At 38.6% G+C, this 23,659-nt stretch overlaps 1 protein-coding gene and 1 long non-coding RNA gene across 14 annotated transcripts in view; one reads left to right on the top strand and one right to left on the bottom strand.

The window, feature by feature from the left end:
• LOC117223970 (discs large 1) overlaps positions 1-23,659 on the top strand; it is a 950,943-nt gene that overhangs the window by 849,436 nt on the left and 77,848 nt on the right. The window lies entirely within an intron of this gene.
• Positions 19,016-20,504, bottom strand: LOC143259500 (uncharacterized). Its single transcript, XR_013033441.1, has 3 exons — positions 19,969-20,504; positions 19,720-19,892; positions 19,016-19,150 (listed from the first exon to the last, which is right to left on the bottom strand). It is a non-coding gene; the product is annotated as an uncharacterized LOC143259500 (long non-coding RNA).

The raw sequence follows: 23,659 nt of genomic DNA, 5'->3' as shown, positions 1-23,659 counted from the left end.
TACAATGTTTTAAATTTATTATAAGATAGGATGTAACAATTAATATGAAAATACAAAAATGAAACTAAAAATGTACGTGGATATTTTTGGAAACTATAACAAAATGTTTTAAATTTATTACAAGTAAGAATACAATAATTTATATGAAAATATAGATGAAAGTAGTCTTTGGAAACTATAATAAAATGTTATAAATTTATTGTAAGAAAGGATACAATAATTAATATAAAAATACAAATGAAAGTAGACTTTGGAAACTGTAATAAAATGTTCTAAATATATTATAAGATGGGATAATTATTAATATAAATTAGATATAAAAAAAAATGAATTAATATAATTATGATAATAATTATTGTTAATTAATATAGATTGATATAAAAATGGAAATAAAAATAAGAATTGATCTCTAGAATTCAACCAATTTCATTGAATTTGTAGAATAATTGAAATATGCAAACTATAATTGTACCTCTGTTTTCTGTTACAGGTAAGAGCCGATCATTGTTATCATCTCATAGTACCTTAGCAGTCCCGTTTGGTGAGTCTTATCTGTAAACTGCAGATTTTTCAGGAGACTTCAACGTTCGTAACAATGCATCGCGAAGTCTCGCGAAACAACCGAAATTTTCGTCCCTATACTTTTTAACAATTCTTTACACTCTGTAATCCCGAAGAAATCTGCAGTCTACTCATTTGCATTCATGTATCTCTGTATTAGAATCGAGAGTTCATCGGTAATATCAATCATAAGGAGGGAATTTTTAATAACATTTATGTTTTTAATAATGTAAGGAAATTTTTGGCGCGATTTAATTGCTAGTTGATCGTTTACCACGCTCGCGTAGAGCAATTGCAGCGCGATCGGAACTGTTTGCAGCGGTATCGCAGGATCCTCTAAACGGCGTAGCAGTTAGGAAATCGTTCCTAGGGGAAGAAATTATTTTCGGTCAGAGGTGGGCTGGTAACTCCGGCTATTCCTAGACCGGTGCACGCATGCACGTGTTTGTACACGTATTTTCGAATGCCCCCGAGAAGACACTGTTGTAGGGATTTGTGGTTGGAAGGAAACGATCGTTTTCGGAGGGTCTCTGCACGACAGGACTTCCAGAAGCCAGAAAACAAGCAATATTCTTTCCGCGGCCCATTTCGTCTCGGATCTCCTGCTTTTACCCATCCCTCGTCCCGCTGCGACGACTTTTATCCCCTCGTTGAAACCGTTCCCCAAGTTTTTCACCGACTTGCTAACGTTTGAGTTCCTCGCAGACCGTGGCAAAGTACCCTTCCACACCGTTCTGTAATTTCACTAACTGATTACGTCAATTTTCGACCCTCCGGCAAACGGTTGAATATAAATTTCACACGGATTTTAGTAGCTCTCGGCATTCGTTGTGTTATGAACGCAATTTTCGTGAAATTTATTCGGTACGAATTTTATTAGATTCAGTGTTCACCGTGTTCCGACACAGTGGGGGGGGGGAAAAAAAACAAAATTTGATTAAAAATGGATTTTTTATTCGTACAATGTTTGCAGAAAAATTTTCTGTATTTCTATAATATTTAATAAATGTTTTATAAATATAGTTTGTGATATATTTATATATATTTATATATATTTATATATTTATATATATTTATATATTTATATATATTTATATATTTATATATATTTATATATTTATATATATTTATATATATTTATATATATTTATATATTTATATATTTATATATTTATATATATTTATATATATTTACTTGCAGAAAACGTTTTTGTATATATATTTGTGGAATCGTAAAATTTGACGTTTTTTTTATTGATTATTGGTATTCACTGTGTCACAAGTGTAATTTTCAAGTGTAATTCTTAAAAATCATTTTCATAGAAATTGTTAGCCGTTAATGTTCACTATAATCCGTGTATAATTTTCATGAAATTTGTTCGACGCGAATTTGATTAATTATTAGTATTCATTGCGTTGCGGTGTAATTTCCGTATGAATTTTTCGAAGCTGATCTTTGTTAATGCTAAAGTTGGCCGCAGGAAAACTACCCTTACTGCAAAACCTATTTGTTAAAGACTGAAGAACCATCGGGAGAATTATGTCAGTCGACCGAGTTACCGTTCTCGGATAACAAATTCAATCGGATAACAGTTCTGCAAAAAAATCCATACGTTCGAACAGTATAACATTTGTTAATTACGCGAAGTATGTATCAATGATAAAAATGTAATTATTCGAATTTCGTACCTTTGCAAGCATTATTACGGGCGCGCGCGCGCGCGCCGGAATGATCGTGAAACGCGTTTCTCCCTTAAAACAAAGCTGCATTCGATCAATTTCCAAGCACCCGAAATAAAACGTACGAGCGAAATAAAACGTGGAAATAATTCCGGATTTGCGATTCGAATTTCAAAGATCCTTTGCCAACGATATGATTTCTCGCGCATAAAAGCCGCAGCGCCGGCTGTAATTCAAATAATTCGCGTTGATAATGCGCGTGTACGTTTGTGCGATTTCCGCGGGACCGACGTTGGCGGAATTGCCATGAAACCGCCAGATTACAGTCGAATTCGATATTATATCTCTCTGCCGCGGCTCGTTAATACGTTGCAATCGCGAACGGAAGAAGCAGCTTTTCGCGTCGCCACTCGCGGACAGATAATAACGAGCGAATCTTCTTATGCAGGACGATCCGCATCGCGCGGATAATGAACGTATTGTCCAATTACGTCGCGGAGCATCGATTTCGTCGCGGAGCGCCGCGGTGAAACGGGATTAAACGATTGTAATCGAAGCGACGGCGGCTGTTTTTTGAAAGTAATCAAGATTGATCACCGGAGGGAGAGAGAGAGGGAGAGAGAGAGAAAAAGAAACGATCCGACGGGACGAGGAGACCTGGAATTCCGGTTCAAAGCAATCTCGGATGCCGGGTAGTCGAGCCGGCAAATGACATCATAGCGGTTATCCGGGAGCATTTCTAACGACACTTCGCTTCCTTCTTGTAATTAGACGCCTTGGCCATTAGCGGCAGATCTAGTTTAACTGCTTACGCGTTTCCACCGGGAAGAAGGCAAACATACATCGAGACGCTGGAATTAACGTTCCCGGTATTCCTGATTCGATCTGCTCGCGCGCAAGAACCGCAACCTTTGACGCCGTATCGCATTTCATCGGGTTAATTACTGATTACATTTCAGTGCCCGATGAAATCGAACACGCCCGCTAAGCCGCCGAATTGAATTCGGCGCACAATGGCCAGCGTTCTGGCTTTCCCCCGCGAATTCCCGTTTCTCGCAAAATGGGCAAACAGCAAACCGTGATCTTTTTGCAAATTGGTATGATTTTCGTGGCAAAGAATTCTGTCGTGCAAATGTTTGATATAGAACATAATGGGGCACTCTTTTTTGAAATATTTTGGGAGTCTCAGCATGAATCGAGAACTAATCAGAATTTCTCGAGGAAATGTACGACTAGGGAAGCAGGATCTTGTTTTAAATTGGTACATTTTTATGATTCCGTTGTGCAAAAATCTGATAGAGGAAATGCATAATGGATGCACTCGTTTTGAAAACACTCCTGTGTCGACAATTTTTGGCGTTCTCAGTATGAACTAGGAACTATTCGTAATTACTCGAGAATCATTAAAAATTGGGAGAACATGATCTTGTTTTTTAAATTGGTTTACATTTTGATGATAGCGCAAAAATTAATTTTCAATCGTTGGCAAATAATTCTGTCGCGTAAAGATCTGATAAAGAAAATGCACAATGGATGCACTCGTTTTGAAAACACTCCTGTATCGACAATTTTTGGCATTCTCGATATGAACTAGGAACTATTCGTAATTACTCGAGAGTCATTAAAAATTGGGAGAACATGATCTTGTTTTTTAAATTGGTTTACATTTTTATGATAGCGCAAAAATTAATTTTCAATCGTTGGCAAATAATTCTGTCGCGCAAAGATCCGATAAAGAAAATGCACAATGGATGCACTCTTTTTGGAAAGACATTTCTCGAGAATCATTAAAAACTAGGAAAGCATGATCCGGTTTTAAATTGTCACATTTTTATCATTGATGCAAAGATTAATTTTTAATCGTTGGCAAATAATTCTGTCGTGCAAAAATGCGATAGAAAAAAAATTCGCAAATGATGCACCCTTTTCGAAAATATTCATATCCAATAATTTAGGAATTCACAGTATGAATCAGCAATTAATTAGGATTTTTCTTTCACGATCTGATCTTCTTTTAATTTGTACATTCTTATGTCTAATGCAAAGATTAATGTTCTATTATGAACAAATAATTCTGTCGTGCAAAAAATATAATGCAGAACATTCGAAAAATGCACTACTTCTGGAAATATTTCTGTGCCAACAAAATTTTGAGATTGACAGTATAAATCAGCAATGAATTAGAGTTCTTCTCAAACTAGAACATGATCTTCTGAATTGATGCATTTTTATGAACACCGCAATAATTAATATTTAATTCTGGACAAATAATTCTGCCGTGCAAAAATATGACACTGGAACTGCACAAATGATGCACTCTTCTCGAAAATATTCATTTGCCAACAATTTTGGGACTGCACGATTCATAAAAATTGTGCAGAGGAAAAATTAATCGAACTACATACATCTTTTTCTATTTCATGATATTCTTTACAATCTTGTATCCCCATTTCTTCGTCAGTTTTTAATGTCTTCGCCCAATTCTATTTAAAAGCAACAATGCCGGAACTAACTTCGGCTAACAGTCATTTTGAATTCTTCTAATTGCCGAATGCGAACAATCTTGGCAAAACATCCCCGTGAAACAAATGCGGGAACACTTTATCTTGCGAAGTAACGAAAGAGATATTCGAACGTCAACGAACAATTGTCTTCTCATTTTAAAATTAGTCTCTACGTCGGTTCTCATAACGATCTGTCGTCTGGCCGGGACAGTCAGTTGATTCAAAGTGTACTAGGAAAGGAAATTCTCCGGCGGAGTTGTAAATGAAATCTTCGTGGCTGTCGGGATTCGACGTACCGTTAAGCGCTCCTTCAGGATATCGGCAACTCTTCTCTTAACTGTTGTTCACGCCCGTAGCAACGGTCGTTCTTCACGTTGCACGCTCGTAAAATCGCTCGCCGGATTGTCATTAGGCGATGGTTCATCGGGAAGTCTCGAGAAGCACTCGTAAAAAAAATATTAATGTTACGCTGCTTTAACATTTTATGAAAACAGTGACGCTGGCCGAACGGTATTCTACGCAGTAAAGATCCAAGAGTGAAATCCCACGGCTGGGTTAATAGTTTTCGAGGATTTTACTGTCTGAAACGTTGCTTTTGTAATACATAATGTCGGGAAACAGATAAGTGGAGAGATAGAGGAACATGATTCGATCGAAACGCAGATAGGTTTATGTACCGTTTGCGGCCGCGTTCAAGATTTATATGAATTTCAACGGAAACATTCTTAAAGTCTCTTATGACGTAGGAAACGTTCCGATAGCTTATTCGATACATTTATTTTTGACATCTAACTTAGAGTAGGATTGTGAGCAATTTTTACTTCGCACAATGATCCGCAGCATAATTATATAGTTTTCAGTTAAAATTCTAAGTAAAGTAAAATTGGAAGTAAATTCCAGTAAAACTGTAAAACTATAAAATAATAAAACTGTAAAAATAAACTATAAAATAAAATAATAAAATTATAATTTTGGTCATTAACACTTTGACAGTCGCTCCAAAAACCTCAAGGATTTCATGAAATTAAAGTACTCCATTCGATTGAATTAAAATTGCAAAGCGAAGTTATATAACATCGGGTCACTTTTTTTAGCATTCTTGCCTCCTGCGAATTTTAACAGAATTTGAGAAACTAGACTGAATTAACGTGAAAATGAATTTTCAAATAATTCTGTAATCCACATATGTGACGCGACAGTCAATGTGTCAAAGATGGTAATTGAAGAGTTATTGCAGTAAGAAAATAGTAAAATACTAAAAAATATTAAAATATAAAAATTTAATATATAAATGATATACTAACATATAAATTTAATAAGTACATATAAATGGATAGAAACGATGCACTGGCTACAATCGGCACGTTTACCCTAGTTCGACGAACAACGCGAGGTGACAACACAATGATTTCTTTCAAATCGGATCATTTCAAAAGGATCAATTATTTGTTCGCAGTCGACGTTCGTTGACAACAATTTCATTGTTCCAAACGTCCACTGCAATTTTACGGTTATTCATCCTACACGCAATTACGAGAGTCGGCAGCTATGATTCCAAGAATTTATTAACTGACGAGTGCAATCCATTCGTTTCTACGGCCTCTTAATTAGGCAGTAAATTGCTGGTTATCGTACAAAATAAGAGACAGGTTTTACGTAGACATTCAATACCGTTCTTAGTAATTTTAACGAACTGCAAATTCAGTTGCGTCTAAGCCATTCGTTTCTGTCATAAATGCATAAAATCTGCAGCGCGGTGATAACATCGGCCGCAGTTTCGTGGCGCGTTAATTACCTGGGAAGAACGTATCCAACGAAACGGCGTACGTATTACGAACCAACTTGTTTTTATCAATGGAAAACAGCTGATTTCGAAAAATTCGCAGAAAAACCCGGGAATCTGACGGGATCTAACGCGAACGATGAAAGTAACCGCCGTCATTAAAAATACAAATTGCCGTTTTAAAAAACCGTGGCGATCTTGCAATGACCTTGGAATGATCTTCGAAGCAACCATCGATCGGAAGATCTATCGAATAGACTGTCATTAACCCTTTAGGTACGGCCGAATTCTGCGCGAGGCTATTTCTCTGGACGGCAGAGTCTGATGTATACTGTACATAGTCTGATACTCTGTATATATAGGGTGTCCCAAAATGTCTGGCAATCCGAAAGTGGTGGGTTCCTCAGGCCATTTGAAGCAACTTTTTCCTTTACAAAAATGTTCTCCGAGGCACCGTTAACGAGTTATTAACGAAAAACAGTGACCAATGAGAGGCGAGCTCAGCTGGCGCGAGGCGATCGAGCCAATGAGCGGAACTGGGCTTCGCGCGCTGGTTGGCTGGGCCGCGTCGCGTCAGCCGTACTCGATTCTTATTGGTCACTGTTTTTCGTTAATAACTCGTTAACGGTGCCTCGGAGAACATTTTTGTAAAGGAAGAAGTTGCTTCAAATGATCCGAGGAAACTGCCATTTCCGGATTGCGAGACATTTTTGGGACACCCTGTAGACTGTTGTAAATCGATGCGAAGACAAAAGAAGTGTGAAACAATGCATATGAAGACGATTATTTGGTTCAAACGATGAGCGAGTGAGCTACTAGAGCAAGCCACTATAGTGGCGCGTCGTCCAGAGAGACGACATCCGCGAAAGCCACTATAGTGGCGCGTCGTTCTGAAAGATGACATCCGCGGAAGCCACTATAGTGGCGCGTCGTGTCTAAAAGGTTAAAATCTTCGAACGATCTCCTTTCGATTTCCGAAACTTTTTATCCGCCATTCCGACAAAAAGGTCCAAACAGTCCGTTTTCCATGGGCTCGACCCGTGTATCCCTTGTCGAACTATAGTTGGAGGAAGCGTGTGGGGATGTAACTTACTTATTGACTGAGCTACGTACAAATTTCCGTCGCGTGAAACGGAAAGGAGGCCGCCGAGCGACCGGACGCGTTGGATCCGTGGCCGGTTAATTGACAGGGAACAGGCAGGAGATAAATTCGTTGTGTCGCCATTCAGGGGTCACATTCGTCCCCCAAAGGCAGATTAGTGTACAAAGAAAAGCGATGGTCGTCGGAGCCGTTTGTAGAAGCGTTTCGCCGCACGGACCGTGAGAAAATGGCGACGAGTCGGATATCGCCGGTATCGCGGCCATCGTTAACAATTTCGGCACGTTGATGGTTTTTTTTATATTGAAATCTCATGAGGAATTCATTGTTGCATTGTACGGTACATATTTACAAAATGTTACACGATACTGCGCTTAAAAAACTGAGATTGCATACGTGCACTCACTGACTGTAAAAAAAGCTTTATATATCATTAATATTTGCGTAAAATTCGATATTTTAATAAATATTAATTAATAATTCTAAATTATTGTTAGTAATATTAATATATTATATAATATATTATAATTATTAATTAATAATTCTAAGTTATTATTAGTAATATTAATATATTATATAATATATTATAATTATTAATTAATAATTCTAAGTTATTATTAGTAATATTAATATATTATATAATATATTATAATTATTAATTAATAATTCTAAGTTATTATTAGTAATGTTAATATATTATATAATATATTATAATTACTAATTAATAATTCGAAATTATAAATAATTATAATAATACTAATTAATAAATATATTAAATTGAGAGCACATATTATAGCGAAGCATACAACAAGTTGTTTTTAGTGCAATATTGTTTTATTCAGTGCGCACGACAACTAAAAAGATAATGAAAACAAAAAAGAAATTTTTCAATTGAAAATAAGCAAAACAAATTAGAAATACAAAAGCGCTAAAGGATTCGTTTCATTACACGTTCAGATACAAACCTTAAGAAACATGACTTTTTTATATTTCTTGTCTTTCCAGCCAATTGCCAATTTTGCAAAAGAAAATGTTACACGTTGTTTAGCAATCAAAACCTAAGATCTCGATAAAATTCAACTCGTTCAATTTTAAACAATTTATACTATTTTCAAAGGTGTCCACATGTATTTCTCCACGTCTAATAAATTGAACAAATCAACTACCATGATTTTGGAAAAAAACGAATAGTTTGTAGAATTTCAATATCCTCGAGAATGTCGAAATGTTCGAGAAACGGACGCGATGCCGTCTCCCGTAACGCCGGATACCCGACATTTTCGGGTGCCCGCGCCACCCCCATTAACAACGCGACGAATTTATTCGGCGGTGAAAAAAAGTGACGGACCCGTACGCGCACAACGCGGTGCCCGCTGGTAATTGGGAAAATGAATATCCCGTTAATCAGAGGCCGGCGCGGGGTCGAAGCGCCGTGCCGCGTGTTGCGCGACTCCGGCGACTGTGCATTAAATTAATGATCACCTGCACTTAATTAGTGTCATTGTGGGAACTGTTATAGGCGACTGCGAGCGGCGCACGTTTTAAGTATCACGCCCGAAATGATTCCCGGTCGATATAATAATGCGACGGCTAGTAATGACCGGAAAATTGTCAAATATCTCCGTTATTAGCGAGATCATAAGCGGCCGAGTAATTAAAACCGCAGCCTACCGAATTGTCAATTAATTTACGAGGCTCGTTTATAGGCTGGCCGACTTGCTGCAGCATCGCCTAACTAGTCGGAAATAAAAGTCCACTGTCCGCGGAGACTGTAACTATGCTCGTTGCCATAACGAACCTCGTCGTGCCGTGCCGCGCCGTGCCGCGGTTATGTTAACACCGGCCCTTTCTGCACAGTCGTTCACCGCCGCAATATCGTTTTCGGATTCCGTAACAAACACCTGTAGGAGATGGTCTCCATTCATTCCATTAGCGGCCGACGGTGTTACATTTCCATGCTAAGCACTCCGCTCTTTGTTATCGTTATTGCAAGGTCGCGGGAGAGATCGCCGACTTGAGAATTCAAGCCAGCGAGACCTCGGCCTGGATAATGTACGCGATGGGAAGTTTGAATTTTTATGCAGCAGATAAAGTCCATCTTTTGAATATATCTTTAACGGATTGCGGATTCTTTACGCGGACTCTTATTTTCGAAGATTTGTTAGGGAAACGTTCCTCGCATCGTCTGGAATCGAGAAGATCTCCCGCGGCGAATATCGTAGACTGCCGGTGCAATTTGATACGCGCGATTTTTCTTGCGTTTCTCGAACTTACTTAATTAAATTTAATTGAAGTGTCTCGTCAATGGGATTGAAGTATGGCGAATTAGAATGCAGAGACGCGGTCGAACATATATATGTATATTTCTGTTTCTCTCTGAAAGAGAACTCTTTTCGACGGGATTAAAAGGGTGGCTTGAAATGTTGGAACGACGTGTAATTTGCACGTTTTTAGTGCTTTCCCATTCAATCTGGAGATACACTGTTCCTACCAATTACGAAGCGGATCTTCAAGCCTGCCGTTCTAATTTAATTATTAGTCGTTCGTTGGTTGAAACGAGCTCGGAGAAAATGAGACGAACTCGTGGAAAATTACTTGAACTCGTCAAAAATGTGTCGAACTCGTAGAAAATGACTTGAATTCGTAGAAAATGGCTCGAACGCACAGAAAATGACTCGAACACATAAAAATTACTTATGTTTATAAAAATTTATTCAAGCCTCTGGAGAAAATTTCATTAAGCTGTAAGTCTTCCGGCGTGTAATTTCAGAAGTAATTTTTTCGATTCAGGTACCTCCGCTGTAGAATTAATCGCGACGTTCATTCATGAACCTCGAGGTAGAAATCTAATTTTCTCCAGGCTAAGATAAAAAGCAGGAATGTCGTAAACACAGAATTACTTTTTACTGCGTGAATGAATTTTCTTGATCAGCTTCCTTTCCGCGCAGTCTATCAAAACCGTGATTCTTGGACGACGTTATGAACTGTGCAACGAGCGCGTTTTACGGCGAATTTGGTGTAGAATATTTTACGTTGGCAATTACGAATTGTTCCGTTGTTGTAGAACGCTCATGATGTTATAAAATGACGGAGTTACTTTGGCTGATTTACTTAAAACTGTGCATGTATTTTACTGATTGCAGGATTTTCAAATATTTACAATTTTACAATTTCACAATTTTACAATTTCACAATTTTACAATTTTATAATTTCCCAATTTTTCATTTTTACAATTTTACAACACGTAAATGTAGAATATAAACTGGAAACTACACATAATTATACTGCACATCTTTATGCAAAATAAAAATTGCTTGCATCAGTCGTAAGAATAGAAATTTCTATCGTCCTTCAATCATTTTAATAATCTGAAATTAAATGAATTACTGTTCTTAAACACCTTATTTACCGAAAGTTTATTAACAGACATTTAATCACAGAATTAATTGATTCTAACCGTAAGACAAGCTTTTCTTTGTAATAATAACTTCAAAAAACCTTTCTACATTGTATCGATCTAAATAATTCGACGGATTATTATAGTTTTCGAACAATTTTCTTGGAAATTCCTAACCGTACATCACCGATGCTAAAATAACTATTAGAAAACTGCCGGTAGACAAACTATTGAATTTATTTTTTCTTGAACACCTAACATCCGCAGTCTAATTGGAAGCGAAGTCAGCACGCGTTCACCGCGCAAGTGAATTTAATCGGCGAATAGTGCATCTCGATGGCAAAGGAATCGACGGAACTCGTGGGAAAACGAGAAACGGGTGAGAGAACGAGGGTGGCTGGAGTGCCGCGGTTACACTTCCGGCGATACGTGTCGAAAATCGCGTTAGACATGCATACATAAACATGAATCAAGGGCGGGGGGAGGGGGAGGACGAACACCGGCGCTAAGCTGCGAAACTAATAATTAAATTCCTCCAGCCGGGTGGACGATGCCGTCTCTGACGCGGGCGGACGAATTTTCGCGGTGGCCGGAACTTCATGACTTCCCAACGAAGAGATGCCTTCGATCCTCGGCTCCGTAATTTCCGCGCCACCGAATTGAAATTTATGCGGCCACTGAAAAAGGATTAACATCGCCCCGGGCGTCTTTTTGTTCCCCCTTGAAACGCATTTTCGAAATCTTCCTCGGCTTCTCCAGTTTCGTTCACGCTGCTGCGTCCGGTTACTCCGTCGTGCCACGAAATATTATTTCACGAAGTTTTTTGAATATGCTTCGCTTTAATTAATTTCTATTTAATTATGCAATGAAACGTTCCTTTTAGATATCCCATATTATTTAGTAAATAAAACAGTTCTTGAAAATATTTCTCGTTTCGCAATTTAATTATTATTAAATGAAATGTCCCCCGAGAGTATTCTTTGAAAATATTCTTCACTTTACAGTTTTAATTATTTAATTTAATTATTTAAATGAACTGTTCCTTTTAAGTATCCCATATTTATCTACGAATTTGATTATTAAATGAAACGTTTCGTGGAAATACTCCTTATTTATTTACTAATTTGATTATTAAATGAAACGATTCTTGGAAATATTCCTCGTTTATCCACTGATCTGATTATTAAACGAAATGTTTCTTCGAGATATTCCTTATTTATTAATCTAATTATTACACGAATTATTTTTTGAAAATATTCTTTACTTGACAATTTAATTATTAACTGAAATGTTCCTCGAGGATATAACTTACTTAACAGTACATGATTAATTTCAATTCTTAATTGATTCGCTTACGAAATATTCTTCTATTTCCTTAATTAAAGGATGCAATAACGAGAGGTGAAATTAATTTCCGAACCGTCTGTACCAGGGTTCATTAATATTAGAAATATAACAAATATATCGATCTTAAACACGAACAAGCTAGTCGAATAAAATATTTTACCTTGTACTAGATGATTATAAATATTTAACCACACGCGAAATGTTATTATTAATATCCAATCCGAACGCGTTCAAGCACTTGGTATCTTCGAAACTTTAAAATAGTAACATTCACGCGTAAAAAATGTACGGAACAAACGATTGGATTAGCCAGCAAGGTGTACCGCACTCTTTAACACCTGGGCACGATTATCGAGTTCGTAACAATGCATTTGTCGAGAATTTTCGAGTACGGTATTTGAAGCCAGCAGGAAAGTAGTCACAGTAGTTTCGTCGTTAGCCAGGTTTTGTCGAACCGTGCAGAATTCCCTCGTCGTCGCAGGCATCGATAAGAGCCGAAGCAGCTTCGTTCTACCTGGTTTCTGCTCACGAATGCTCGAATGGGTAAGTGGCGATCCGTGCGGTTAATTGCCGCCTCGCGGAAGCTCGCGAGGGTTGGGAAACGGGAACGAAGACGCGAACGACGCGCGAAAACGCTTGCCGCGAACAGATTGACACGCGATTCGGGCTCGGGCGGTTTCGCGCACGCGACCCGTGCAAGTTAATTCCGATGTTTCACGGAAATTGACTGCTCGAAGTATCGGAAACTCCGTCGCCGCCATCCCCCTCGCGCGCCGGAATCCGAAGACTTTCGTACCCTCCGTGTCCCTCCTCGCCGAGGAAAACCGAACTTCCGCGGTGATATTGGATCGGTGAGAAATAAATGGCCACTTGGATGCGTTAGTGCCGGCAATCGGCCGATCGTTTCTTGTTAGATTTGATATTAATTTCAAGGAGGGCCGGAAAACTTGCTCGAATCTCGCAGTTGTTTCCGTCACATTCCGCGCTGTATCCAATTAAAAGTTGCGCGAGGTGTGCTCCAGAGTTGTCGTCTAGTTGGTAAAGAAGCTGTTCGAACACTCGACGACCTTTCGAAACAGTTGATCTTGTAATTTGTATTATTCGGCGATCTCTCGGTGAAACGATCTCGAAATGTAATTACGTGACGCAATCGAGGTCGACGGACGAGGAAAGTGCGGAAACGTTGTTTAAGAAAATTACATTTTCTCTTTATTTTTGTACCTTTTATATTTTATATTCTATATTTTATTTTGCAAACGAATTTAGTGAACGAAAAATATAGCCTTTTCGTAATTTTGTATCGTTTGCGAAAAAAAGGGCACAGGAAAAGATTTTTTAAACGTTATAAAAATAGAAACACGTGTCTATGTCAAATTATGATCACCTTCAACATTTCGTGAAATAGTGTCTTAATGAAAATTTTGAAAAATTTTGAGTACATATTTCGAAATGGCGGTTTGACGTATGCGGCCTTTTTCCGTTCGATCTTACTTCTGACTTCCTAAAAAAGCGGCGGGAATATTTCCCGCATTTATTTCGTTTAAATCTGTCGGCAAAAATCGTAAACAGCATTCCACCGTGAAAATTCTGGCGCATCAGAGACCCGTTAAATTTCGCACCTCGACCGTGGTGCATGCTTTAGGCGAGTCACCGACCCCCGATCGAAGTATAAACGTTGCCCAGACACGGCGCAACACAATACATCTATCACTGGCAGCGAAATTAACGCGGCCGTGTCTCGCGACAGTTTGATGGCCTCCATTAAACGTTAGTCACGGTCGCCGGATTAAAAATAATACAACAAGAGCGTTTGGGAAGCCGACCGCAGACTCCGAAAATCGCGGCTACCAAACGAAACGAGTCGCGCTCCGCCCGGAGCGCTGTACGCGCAGAAGTTCGGCCAACTAAATTTCGAAATTTCGATGTATCGACTATTTGAATTGTAAATTGGCCGCGCTTGAGGCTGCGCCGGGCGACGCCGCATTTAAAAGCGTTTTAGGGAGTTTGGCCGATCGAAAATTCGCGGCGACGGGGATCTCAGTCCGCGACAAAGGGAACGCCCCTTGGAAACCGACTGGCGGCAGGGACCCGCGAAATTTTCACCTTTGACCGAGCCTCCGTGGCGGCTGGTTTGTCGGTGCTTCGATATTGCCTTTTATTTAAAAACGTACGGTGCCAACGGTTCTGAATTTCTGGATAAACTCTGGATTCAAATTGTTGACTGAATGAAATGCTGATCGAAATTGGCGTATCGCGAATCGTTTTGCAAGGTTTTTCTAAGTCAATCGCGTGGATTGTGAGTAGAATCGAAATTTGTTTTTAGTAATAATTTTAATAAATGATAATAAATTATAAGTTAACCGTTTCCCTTGTAAATATATCAAATCAATAGTTTGAATTAGTTCGTCTCAAATGTTCCTTTCGTTCGTTGTTTTTTAAATCTTTTATTACCAGATTTCGTATTTTATGCATACGTGACAAAATTTAGCAGACGAAATATAAAACAGGAAATAGATTCCAGGGATTTCAAAATGTCGATGCATTGTTCTCAATTCGTTAAAATTTGTAACGATAGAAAGTAATTTTTATTGGCAACCGTTTATTACAATCGATGCAGACAATTTTTATTTTGCATAAAGATTTCTTTATGCAAGCTTTCAAAATTTTTGTCACATCCTAAAATTTTTTTGAATCGCTTAGAAACCAGAAGAACTCGATAAAATTAAATCAATTTATTTAATCGAACATAGAACAAGGAATTCAGTTTTAGAAACTCGCTAAAAATGTATTAAAATTTTCATTATGCTCATAACTTGAAAACAAAGTAAACACTGCAGTTTTGGCTGCTGCAGACACAAAAGAAAAAATGTGGACAATGTGATAAATGTGTATCGACGTATCTTCAGTTTTGGGTTAACACCATTACGACCGATGACGCAGCGGTGGCGTCATAAGTCATCATACTGTTACTGTGAACGATTTCTGATGCGAAATTATTATCGATTTAAATTCAACTTACAACTCCAGCTTTTCGACTATTCAGACCTATTGAATTCGTCCGGGAACATGAAAAGATTTTAATTTTCTGCATTTCTTTACTTTCTGAATTTACATTCACCTTTCAGAAATAAGTAGACAATAAATCTTCCAGTGTTTCTCTTATCTATCTTGTTTTGCACTTTCATTCAATACATCGTGTTCCGTACATTTTCAGAAAAGAAAATATCGAGCTATTAGCGAATATCACAGACAATATTTCAACGTTTATTTTTAACAACTTCCCCATTGCTTCCGGGATGAATAATTGTATTTGATGCTCTTTAGGAAGTAGAGAATCATACCCTGATAAAATTGTTCGTTCGCCAAAACTGGTCTATGTTTACCACCCGCTTTTCCTTCTAGTTTAAAACAAGTGAACATCGTTCACGTTTACATCAGATCGTGTAATAAGTCCGTTCGCGGACCTCTGACACCTACTAAAAGACAAGGAAAATTACATGAATTCAAAGCGACAGTTCAGATGAATTTTGTGATACGTTCTCGCGGGGCTATTTCTATGCAACTTAGCTCAAATGAAAGCTGAAAGTGTCTACTTTAAGACAGAGTAGATTAGATTGCAACAGAATGACGAGATCATTTTAATAAACTAAGAAGAATCGACCTCTGACATCATGGGGTTTACAAGACTTAAAAGAAAAAGTTCAGATGGATTTTATGATACGTTCTCGTAGTGCTATCTCTACGCAACTTAGCTCAAATGAAAGCTGGAAGTGTCTACTTAGGCAGAAATTGTATGATAAGTCCGTTCGCGTCGACGACTGCACGGTACTATATTTTCTTACAAGAAAAACGCGAACGCGTTTCGTTCAACCCTTTCGTAGGCACTGGCAACTAAGCTTCCCACCCACTTTTAGCGCGCATATGGACACCAGGCTCAAATATTCCCACCGTTGGAATGTGCTGCCATCTATATATAGGTCCCACCACCCCTAATTCTGAGGGGCGAAAAATTAAAAGTAACAGAGAAGCGAATAACAGCTGCATTATGATAAAATTATTGTAAGTGAATATTCCAATTTCATTGAAAATTCATATCGTGCCTATGAAAGGATCAAAAGCTCCAAAATGAGAAAGAGTTAGCGAAGGAAGAACTGCGGCGAAAGTAGCAGTTGTCAGAAACTCTTCGGTCACGAGCGACGCTGCCAAAGCATCGGTTTTTCATTAATAACTCGTAAACAAAGCCGCCGATTGCATTTTCGCCAAGGAAGAAGTTACTTCAAATGATCTCAGCTACCCCCGATTCCCGTATTGCGAGACATTTTTGGGACACCCTGTATAGATCGCGCGATCCTTTCCCACAAAGAGCGAGAGAGAACGAGCGAACGCGCGCGAGGGGCGAAGGGGCCTCTCGAATCGACCGGCCGGTATTCTTCACGGTGGTTCTCCGCATCGGTTTCCCACGTTGAGATATTCGCCGCGCGACATTTCTCCGCCGGGAACCGGTGGGACCGCGATCGAAACGTAAGTCTTGCGTGTACTCTTACGCACGCGTGCGTCCGCTTGCGGAGCTGCGCCGCTACGCAGCATACCAGACATTGTTACCCGAAGGCCCGCGGACAAAGCCGTACAACTGGTTCCCTGGAAATACCATCGTCTCGGCGTGGAGAGGACGCGTTACTCGAGCAGATCGAAGCGGCTCGAAGCAGTCCGGAGCGGAGCCGAGCGGGCCCGAGCCGAGCGGAGCGTAAGCGCCACGGTGGCGCGTCGAGAAAGGGCCCAGACGTGGCGGACTCAAGGCCCGTCCCGCGACCTCCGCCACAGAATTTTCAGCCCGTTTAATTGGACGGGAATTCGAGTCCTTTTTCTGACCTCTCCCACCGCCATCCTCGACGCGCCGGGCTCTCTGTTATGCACCGCACGACGAATGTATCGAGTTTCCGCGCGACACGGGCTTCGCTCGCGGCGAGAATGTCGCGCGAGTCAGCTGCTAACCTCGAGGGTTTGCTGCCAGAGCGGGGTGTTTTTCAAGCTGAGTGATGGCTGCTGCCGCCGGTTTCTAGCGTACGCCGCGCGAGGAATGCGATTATTGTCGGAGCGATGGGTCCTCGGGTCAGCAGATGCTGCTTGCTGCCCCGCTTCAGGGTCACTGTTCGTCGTTCACTAAATTCCCGATTTTAATTGTCGTCGTTTGAACCCGTCTAATTCGGTAACCGGTCGTACGATAATAAACCTGGACCCCGCTGTTCGACACAATTTCATTTCTTTGTTCATTTATTCAGGAGAGAGAAGATAATACTTAATGTATAATAATAATACTTATTAATGTGAGAGAAGATAATACGTAGGGATAAACAAAATAAAATTTATATAAAGGAAATATTATCGTTTATACAGAAAGGTTAGCGAAGTAATTATTGTACGATATGTATTGGTAATAATTTAATTTAATATTTAATTTAATTTAATAATTTAATAATTAATAAGGGATAATAGGGGTGAATAAGATAAAGACTAATAGGAATAAAGACTAAGACTAGGGACTAATCGGGATAAACAAAATAAAATTTATATAAAGAAAATATTATCGTTTACACAGAAAGGTTAGCAAAGTGATTATTGTACGATATGTATTGGTAATAATTTAATTTAATATTTAATTTAATTTAATAATTTAATAATTAATAAGGGATAATAGGGGTGAATAAGATAAAGACTAATAGGAATAAAGACTAAGACTAGGGACTAATCGGGATAAACAAAATAAAATTTATATAAAGAAAATATTATCGTTTACACAGAAAGGTTAGCAAAGTGATTATTGTACGATATGTATTGGTAATAATTTAATTTAATATTTAATTTAATTTAATAATTTAATAATTAATAAGGGATAATAGGGGTGAATAAGATAAAGACTAATAGGAATAAAGACTAAGACTAGGGACTAATCGGGATAAACAAAATAAAATTTATATAAAGAAAATATTATCGTTTATACAGAAAGGTTAGCAAAGTGATTATTGTACGATATGTATTGGTAATAATTTAATTTAATATTTAATTTAATTTAATAATTTAATAATTAATAAGGGATAATAGGGATGAATCGGATAAAGACTAAGACTAGGGACTAATCGGGATAAACAAAATAAAATTTATATAAAGAAAATATTATCGTTTACACGGAAAGGTTAGCAAAGTGATTATTGTACGATATGTATTGGTTTTATAATAATTTAATTCGGATAACGATAGGCTACAAATATTTAAACAATCGAAAATAACATCTTCCAATACACTTGACATACATTGCCATCGCCACGATCAATAATTCATTTACATTCAACCATCTACATTCATTCTTTTCTCATTTAATGCTACATTCTCTCTAAAAGTTCTTTCACCCAACGCTCGTCGATTAACATTTATGCCAAATTCTCAATTCTCGATCAAATAATAGAATTTGTTTAATTATATTTGTTTCTATGTGAATGGAATTGGCACGGTCAATCATTCTATTAATACAATTTTGAGATCCGTATGTTGCGCGATGCTTTTTTCAGAATAAAATAGTGTGCGATTCCTTAAATTTGTTGATAGTGCACACAAGGAGAACAATTGAATAATTACTGCAGACGAAATATGACTTATGATTGCATTATTTGCGAACAAAATATCGGTAATTTTTCTTCTATTATGCAGCATTTGAAAATTTGTATTTTTAGAAGTGAGACTTCATAGTCGTGTGAGTCGAAAGCGATGGGACCAACCACTGCGCCTAAAAATGTTTCATAAAAATCATAGGATCGTAAGAAGCATTACATTTGAAATTAGTTTCTTTTTGTATAATTTAGTATAATTTGTATAATTTTATTTAGTACAATTCGCAACAACACGCTTAGATTAATTCACACTTTTAGAATGAAATCTTGTTTATGGATTGAAACAGATAAATGATACACATACACATACGCACTCGTGCTTTTTAAGCATAAAAGTACCGAAAGAAAAAGCAAAATCCGATTCCACTATTTCTCCTATGATATTTCACGAATTCTAGCTTTTACAGCGAAATATTCCGCCACAAAGCGACGCCAAAAAACACCGCGGAACACCCCCATACCGTTCCGCTTCATTTATTAATCCTCCGCCGCGTTTTTTCTGCTTTTATGCATGGAGGCACCAGCGATGAATTGTTTATAAACATCGGCTTTTCGAACGATGCATTAAAATTCGATAGGAAGCTTACGCACGATCGTTCGAATAGAAAATTCACAGTGTTCACAGTTCGCAACCGAGGCGACACGAGCGTCCGTCGAAATATTTCGCTGTTAAGTTTAAACAAACCATGGTATACGCGTAAGTCGGTCGAAGCGTTGAAAGGACTCATCTATCGTGCCCTCTCGCCGGGCCGTCCCACGTTGCACTCGTAGAAATGTTGATATTACGAAATCGAATCTGGTTGCAGAGCGTTTTCTAGTGGGCGATGATTTGTGCCCGGTACGTTCAAATAATCATTCCTGCCGCGGATAAATATACTAATGAAACGCGATAGACAACCGGCGGCCCGGTGTAATTACGATTTACAATACGTACGCGAATCTGAGCCGAGATAAAAGATCGCTATCAATTTCTCATTGCTCGGCGATGCCTCGCTATCGGCGAACGTATGATGGCGTTCGGTGTTGCGCGGTAATCGAAGTTCATTCGATATGATTGCAACGTGAACGGGAAGCTCCACGTTCGCACTGAAAATTATCGATTCGGTCGTTGTAATCAGCCGAGCAACGGTGTGTTATTTTAATTTTTACGAATCCGCTGAATGGAAAGCGATAGCGGCTAAAAAATAACTCGGCTCTTTTGTAATTTATTTCGTGTATTTCTCGTCGTAAATAGCCATTTTTGTGCTCCCTTGAATTGTGCTCGATGGAATACCGAAAAGAAAGGAAAAATCGCTGCAATAAATCGGTGTAACAAAGAAATATGATTAAAAAAAAATTCATTCTTTTTGGTGACACAATGGGTACGATAAAATCGATAACGAAAATTGTACAGTCGCTCGGCGATGCGAAATAAGCATCAATTTACGAAATAATATGTAACGAATATAATATAATAATAAAATATAAGAATATAATAATAATAATATAGTACTATAATAATATTATAATATAATATAATACTATAATAATATTATAATATTATAATATAATACTATAAGAATATTATAATATATAATATAATACTATAATATTATAATATAATAATATAAAACTATAATAATATTATAATATAATAATATAATACTATAATAATATTATAATATAATAATATAATACTATAATAATATTATAATATAATAATATAATACTATAATAATATTTTAATATAATATAATACTATAAGAATATTATAATACAATAATATATAACAGAGAGATATAATTACATAACAAATCAATTGAATTCTAGTCGCCTAAATTTCAATTTCTTTCCCCGAATCAGGGTTAATAAAGTGAAACCAAGAAGCGACGCGATAAAGCTGTATAAAAAATTGCAGTATACGTCGAAAGGATAAGAAAACGAATGAAAAAAGAGACGGTTACAGCGTGTCTCGACGTCGTGAAGAATTCATGACAATTTTTAAAAGCATCGTTCACGGGGGGAACGGCGTCGTCCGAAGCCGCGGCAAGGGCTTCGATCCGTCGATATGAATTTCTGTATCGAATTTCCGTATCGTAGGATAGCTAGCCGATTTTTATTCATGGCGTACAGGGAAACGGGAAACTTTCGAACCGGTAATTATCGGTTCAGCTGTTACCGCAGGGCCCGAAGGTCGTCCGACTCGCTTATTAAAAATGTCGGATCGATTTTCCGAACCAGTGACGAAAGCAGCTGGCAGAACGAGATAGGCGGGGTTCCTGCTTCCTCGGCGCGGGAGCGACAGAGAGGAACGAAAGAAGAAGACACGACGAAAAGGGCGAGCACCGCGGGGAGAGCACACCCCTTCGTGGCTCCTCGAAGCGGAATTCATTCCGCTGCTACAAGGTGGAAGAGGTCCGCGTAACCGTTATGACTTCGTGGCGTTTTATACGTGACGCAAAGGTTAACGGCACACGACGCCGGTGCTACGTGTATTTAGCATCTGAATGGTGACGGTATTACGCGTACGTAGGATCGTAACGATCCGAATGATCGATGCTTCCGTTCGAGGCTCTGTCGGCAGCCTCGTTTCCGCGAAACGTTCCAGCGAAACGCCGATCTTCCGCGTAGCCGAAATCTGCTGGTCTTACGCCGTGCAACTGGCGTTTCGGAACAAAGCGATCGATCGGATCCACTTACAGCGGAGATAATGTGCGGATAATGGAACAGTTAGGCGGTTACAGCGCTGCAGAACTTTATTGATTTGTGTGGCAAGTTATGCTGCGCGTCGATCGTGTCTTGATCCACATTGCGCTGCGACACTGTGTGTGTCAGGCTCGTTATGAAGATATCGAATATATAATATAATAATATATAATGATATATTAATATAATATATTATATTATCCCAAATTTCTTTTTTGGGAATTTTTTTGACGGGAAAAGTTATGTATATGTTGTGTAATAAAAAAGTAAAGTTGTGTAATAATATAAAAAAAGAAAGAATTCTTTTTTATTGCACGAAAAACAAAAGACTAAGTAACGCAGTTACTATAACAGCTAAATTACATATTTATGTGTGTGTGTAGTATTTAATTATAATATAAAAAACAGACCAAAATGCTTTTATGCATTTGTTACAAAATTAAGCAGTTGCAATTCAAAATAGTACAGAAATTAAGAGAACTTAAGAAATCTTAACATATTATTCTTAATTCATTGAAATTATCACAGCAAAAAAGAACGTTCTATTTTCTTTCTACTTCTTGCAAATGACGAAAACAAATTTAATTTTTGCATAAAAATCCCCAGTATACTTGAGTTAACAAATCCATCCCCAATATCATTTTCTACGAAAAGAGTCTCGCATTTTACATTTCCATTATCAAAATGAAATATTTATTTCATGCTATAGCTGTGTACTGTAAAAATAAACTATTTCGATATTTACGATAATTTGGCACTTGCAATGCTTGCAGATTTTAAGATACGATACTTTCAGTTCTTTTCACATCTAAGATGTTCTCTGAAAACAATTCTTCCTTCATTATTGTAAGAAATAAAATATATTTTCTTACTATTGTAAGAAATAAAGAACTTGGTCGTGTTTTTAAGTTATCGCGATCTCAGTTACACCTAAAGATAAAAATAAATCAAGTTTATTATTAGCTTGTTAATAGTTCGAAGTATTTTCTGTTCCTCCAAGAAAATTACATTTTTGCCACTAACATTGTTTCCCACGAACACCGCTCGATTCTATTAGAGCCAAAGTATTCGTTTAACTCCGAGGCAATCTGGAAACGGTTAAACGATCGCGTTCCCGCTGCAACGATGCAAGGAGGTCCGTGGTAGGGCAGAAGAATAATGTTTGTAACGGCAGATTGTTGGTATCGCAATTTTCAGCGTCAGCGGCGCATTAGAGCAAAACGAAGCCCGTGGAGCTAGCAGATTTTCTGCCGGGGAGAACGGTGGATCGTGAAAAGGTCGGGTCTGTCATAGGGCTGCCGGCATACACACACACACTGCCGAGGGTGGAGCGAGCCGGAGGGTTCACAATGCTGAAACGAATATTCTCCCCCCTCGACTTTGCAACGAGGGGTGAAAACCCCCCCGGCGAGCCCCGCCGCCGTCGTCCCGTGCATCTTTCGAATGGCCCCGTGCACGTTAGTGGCGTGTGGCTCGTCGGTAACACTCGGCCGAAACTTTGTGGCAGCGGCGTTCGCAAAGCGCCGCGCGCAAAACTCGTTCAGATCGTTTGTTTGAGCCAGCCGGGAGTTTATCGCGAGTGCGTTGCATCGCGCCCGGTGAATAAACGGCGCACGGGACGAACTCCGAACGTGGTGGCGCGGGGTGTTTACGTAGGACACGGGCATCGTTTCTGTGTTCCGTTCATATCTGCGATTCTCGTGCCAGTGGATCAGTTAGTAATTTATTTGCTCGTACGGAATGAGTCACGGCCCGTGAACGGCACCGAAACGCATTGTCGACCCGGGTCAACTGCTTTTTCCGTTTAACGCGGCTGACGCGATCCTGTTCCGCACTTCGCGATATTTTCACGGACTCGGTTCCTTTCTCGTGGAAATCACTGTGCTGGGTTTTTATATAGCACACGTTGCAGGATTTTCTGGGATCTTCTACTGGTGGGT

Source organism: Megalopta genalis, chromosome 5 (assembly GCF_051020955.1).
Source record: "Megalopta genalis isolate 19385.01 chromosome 5, iyMegGena1_principal, whole genome shotgun sequence".
Lineage (NCBI taxonomy): Eukaryota > Metazoa > Arthropoda > Insecta > Hymenoptera > Halictidae > Megalopta > Megalopta genalis.
This window is presented reverse-complemented; position numbering and strand designations above follow the sequence as displayed.